Here is a 5028-nt window from a genome sequence, read left to right as displayed (position 1 = left end):
CCCCCCCCCCCCCCCCCGTTGTGGATCGAGTCTGTGTAGGGCTCCGTGCTGGCTGTGGAGCCTGCTTAAGATTCTCTCTGCCCACCTCCCACTCTGCCCCTCTCCCCTCAATCGCATCACGCTCTCTCCCCAAAAAATAAAAAAATTCTATCCCCTCCCCACAATGGGGGAGACTGATGAAAACAGCAAAAAGGTTTATAAAGCTAAATGAATGGAAATGAAGAGTTGCTCAATGGGCAGTTTCTGAGTATCACTGTGAACACCAGTGCCACTTAGAAATGGTCAAAGTGGTAAATTTTATGGATACATTTTACCACACACACACACACACACACACACCCTGAAACAAATGAAACCAGGGAATGGTTACATGGGTTTGATACACTGGTTTCCACTTCTGTTCACATGTGAAAGTGTTCAGGTTTATTTTTCTAAGTTTATTCATTTTGAGAGAGACAGAGCCCGAGGGTGGGCGCGGGGGATGTGGGCAGAGAGGCAGAATCCCAAGCAGGCTCTGTGCCATTAGCACAGAGCCCAACGTGGGGCTCAAAGTCCTGAAACCATGCAGGACAGAAATCAAGACCGCGACACTCAACCAACTGAGCCACCCAGGCACCCCTGAAAAAGTTTAGATTGGTGTTTAAGTGTTACATAAAATGAGCAACTGGTAAATTCTGGCCTAATTTAAACCACACTGACCTTCCTCCATGAACAGAAAATTAAGCTCAAGGAGCAATCCTTTAATATTCTCGGGTGGCCTCTGTGAACACTAACATGTACTTCCTGTGGTCCTAACTGTGCCTTCCAGGACCACACCCTTCATTTAACAGTCCCCCAGCGCCTTACTAGCTGCTACTTGAGACCTGCACTGATCTTGCAACTGACCCCACAGTAAATCAAGGCTGGGGCACCAAACTACACTATTACTCATGCTTCATCATGGAGTATTTGCAGAGAAAGGAGCCTACGAGCTTCAAAACACAATGTCCGTGATAAGGCAGTAAAAGTGATTAATTTTACTAAATCTTGACCCACTTTTTAATACCCTATGTTTTGAAATGGGGGCAAAGCATTTTTGTGGCTTATAGAAATGTGATGGTTTTCTCCAGGAAAAGCATTCATGCAAGTTGCTGAGCTAGCTACGCTTTTCATGGAACACCATTTTTCCCTGAAGAATTATCAAACTATGACTATTCGTTTTCTTGAAAATGAAGTGAGCCTGTCCTTTAAGGAAAATGAACAGTATCTGTTGCCAGTGATAAAATGCGGGCTTTTCAAGCAAAAAATAAAGTTTGAGAAAACTCGTATTCATCAACATAAATTTGAAAGTCTCACAATCTCTGAAATTTTTCTCATAAGATCAACTGTGGCATAAATAAACATCATTTGGTACTGTATAATAAAATGTACTAACACTGGGAAGATCTGCATAACTCAATGAACTGATCTTTTCCAGATAACCAATGCCTCATGTTACAAGATCATGAGCAGGTAAAAAAATCCCTTTGAAATATAAAATGATCAATAGACTTAAAAGAATAGTATGAAAAGTTTACTAGATAAAGTTTCAGATTCCACACTGCAACTAACTTTTGCAGAAACTACCACTTGTCCAGTTTTGGTATAGGAGCAGAAAAAAAAATACCCACAATTATCTGAAAGGGCTATTAAAATATTACCTTTTCCAGCTGCTTACCTGTGTAAGGCTGGATTTTCTTCATGTATGTCAACCAAAGCATCCTATCTCAAGAGTGAATACAGAGGCAGGTATGTAGGAGAAACCAATTATCTTCTATTAAACCAAACACTCAAAGGGCTCCAAAAACGCAGCTGATTAATTACAGAAGAATAGTGTGCAGAACAGGGGAGAGATAGTCTCCATCTACCCTACACTGAATACAAGACTTAACTGGAGGTGCCACGTTTTCAACGTAGTATCTTTTCAACGTAGTATCAACATACTGGAGCACATCCAGAGGGCCCCATCAAGAACACTTTTTTTTTTAAGTTTATTTATTTATAAAAAGATGCACAGGAAGGAGAGAGGGGGGGGGGGAGGGGGAGAGAGAGAGAGAGAGAGGGAGAGAGAGAGAGAGAGAGAGAGAGAGAGAGAGAGAATATGAATATCCCAAGCAGGCTCTGACCGTCTGCAAAGAGCCTGATGCCAGGCTCAAACTCACTAACCACAAGATCTTGACCTGAGCTAAAATCAACAGTCAGACCCTCAACGGACTGAGCCACCCAGGCGGCCCCCCCCCCCCCCCTTTTAGAAATCACAACATGGGGAAAATGTCAAAGAACCAAGGACATTCAATTAAAAAACACAATGTAGGTATTATAGCTTAAGTTCTATCAAAATCAAGCAATTACACTTATTTCGTGTGCAGGTCTAACCAGATGTACAAATGAAAGGCAGGGACATGGCATGCTGTCCTGTCCAACCCTCTCTTCTACTTCTAGGGGAAGCTGGAAACTGGAAGATGGGAGTCTAATCTAGGACTGATACTGCCCCAACACTGTGTTTACATGTTTCAAGTTTCTGGGAAGACTACTTGACTTAGTGGGACATCCTCCCAGAACACTAAAGGTTAACTTCAAATAGAAATATACATTTTAACAATATACCAAGTCAGTCTTTAGAAATCTCAGAAGCATTTGCAATAAATATTTCAAATATAAATTTTGTAACAAACCAATAATCTAAAAGAAAAAATTAGTTACCACTCATTTACAATATAGCACTCTTCATAAAATGCTTTATGCCTATAGAATAGATTTCTCTTGGCTTTAGAAAAGAGCCAGGAAAGTAAAAACTCACTCGTTAATTCAACAGAACTTTTCCCACTCTTACTGATGCAAGGGAAATATGATTAAGTGTACCAGACACTGTGCTGCTTATTTTTGGACAGCTCACTTAATATTCCCAATAAATAGCTCTACAGAGGAGTTTTTATCTTACATGGAGGAAACTGAGGCTCAGAGAGCTAAAGAACTTGTTCCAGAGCACACAGCTAACACATGGCTCAAGGCTCAGATGACCCTTAAGTCCGGTCTGCCTGATTCCAAAGCTGGGGCTTTTCCTCAAACTGTGTTAGAGACTGTTGGTGAAACCAAGTCAAGCATCTGTGGTAACGATTTTCATAGAAGATAATGATTTGGAATCCAGCATTTGGGAGGCTGGGGAGTGGAGAGGAGGACGATAACCCCAGGCCACCTGGCATTTGGTAGGCAAACAGGATTTTAAGATAACCTTTTTTAATACTTCTACGGATCCTACCATGACCAGTGCAAATAGCTACCACTGTTTATGCCCTGCTTTCTTTCCTCTTATTAGTCTTAAAACATGCTTAGAGGGGCACTTGGTTGGCTCCCTGTCCAAATGACATCTATTGATGTCAGCTCGGTTTGTGAACCCAGGGTAGTGGGAACAAGCCCCTGGGTCGGGTCAGGCTCCATGCGTGGAGTCTGGTTTGGATTCTCTGATTCTCTCTCTCTCTCTCTCTCTCCTTCTGTCCCCCTCCCCGCTGCTTGCACACTCGGTCTTAAAAAAAAAAAAAAATTAGAATTCCAGTCCCCCCTAACTGGAACTTGATAAAGAATACTTAGTGGAATTCAAGAAACAAAACAGATGAACATAGGGGAGGGGAAGGAAAAATAAGATAAAAACAGAGAGGAAGGCAAACCGTAAGAGACTCTTAAATGCAGAGAACAAACTGAGGGTTGCTGGAGAGGTGCTGGGTGGGGGGAGGATGGGTTAAGTGGGTGATGGGCACTAAGGAGGGCTCTTGTTGGGATGAGCACTGGGTGTTGTATGTAAGGGATGAATCACTAAATTCTACTCCTGAAACCGTAATTATACTATATGTTAACTAACTTGGATTTAAATAAAAATTTAAAAATAGAGAAATAAAAATCTAGATTAAAAAAAAGAAGAATACTTAAAGGTGTAGTTTTAGTAGGTTCCATTTTCAGCAATCTTGATTCTTGCTACCTCCAAGTTCCAATCTAATTCCCAGAATTGATGGTTTTAGGCTGGAGCACGCAAAAGCACGTTATAGTTAGAAATGTAAAAGCCTATTACTCTCCACTTTATTGCCAATGGCCAATAAAATTAAAACCCAGGAAAGAAAATTTAGCAACCTACAGAACAAAATACACTCAAGACCTAGTACAATCAACTCTTGGTAATTTGGAATTGTGATTTGCTTTGCTTTTGGGGGCAGCAATGCAGTTCCAGGCTCTGTCACTGGCCGCCGGGGACATTCTCAATGGGTTGAGGAAATAACCGCTTAACACCGCTTCCTGACAACAGCACTGGATATTACATACAACACAGAAGACAATTACAGGGAATGTATAATTATTAAAACCAAGCTTTTAGGTTATGACTGCATTTCACACCTGCTATTCCTTTCACCTGTGACCCAAGTGGTTTACAGTTGAGACCTCTTACTCGCTAAGGTGCTTTAGACCAAAGGGAAGGGTCCCTTGGTACAAAAGCACCAAACAAAGCAATGCAAAACTGGCTTTCCCGGAGTGACAATCTTCTACAATGCCTAAGCACTGTACGTGAACATAAGCAAACAGCACTGAGACATCGATGTGAAACATGGTTCAAGTAACAGTACAAATTATCACGGAAGGTTACCCATGAGCCTCTACCATCTTGCTGAATTTCTGAGGAACCAGAAACTGGTGAACTCCAGAGCTGATGAAATTAAAGTAACATTGACTCTGGAATAGGAAAGCTTTGGCCCAGACCTCACTGCTACATGTCTGGTCCTTTGTAAAGTTTCTGGACTCACTCCGGACCCTGTCTAAACGAGCACATAAATTCATCAATGCGTTTTTAGGACTGCTTTTAGGAACTGAGTGGCATTTCCCGTGTACTTAAATGCGACATCCACTAAAAGTCTGACTCAAACACCTCAAGTCACCAGAGCAGCTAGCAAATCTGTCGAAAGGCGGGGGGGGGGGGGGGGGGAGAAAAAAAGAACAAAAAAAAAACCCAAAAAAAAAAAAACAAAA

The 5028-nt window shown here is 41.7% G+C and overlaps 1 protein-coding gene across 2 annotated transcripts in view; it reads right to left on the bottom strand.

The window, feature by feature from the left end:
* The window catches only part of EIF4H (eukaryotic translation initiation factor 4H), a 23341-nt gene that overhangs the window by 16540 nt on the left and 1773 nt on the right, over positions 1 to 5028 (bottom strand). The gene's annotated exons all lie outside the window — the stretch shown is intronic.

The sequence above is a fragment of the Herpailurus yagouaroundi genome, unplaced genomic scaffold (assembly GCF_014898765.1).
Source record: "Herpailurus yagouaroundi ecotype Mexico unplaced genomic scaffold, PumYag 216, whole genome shotgun sequence".
NCBI classification, from domain to species: domain Eukaryota; kingdom Metazoa; phylum Chordata; class Mammalia; order Carnivora; family Felidae; genus Herpailurus; species Herpailurus yagouaroundi.
Note: the sequence above shows the minus strand (reverse complement) of the source record. Positions and strands in the feature narration are given on the sequence as shown.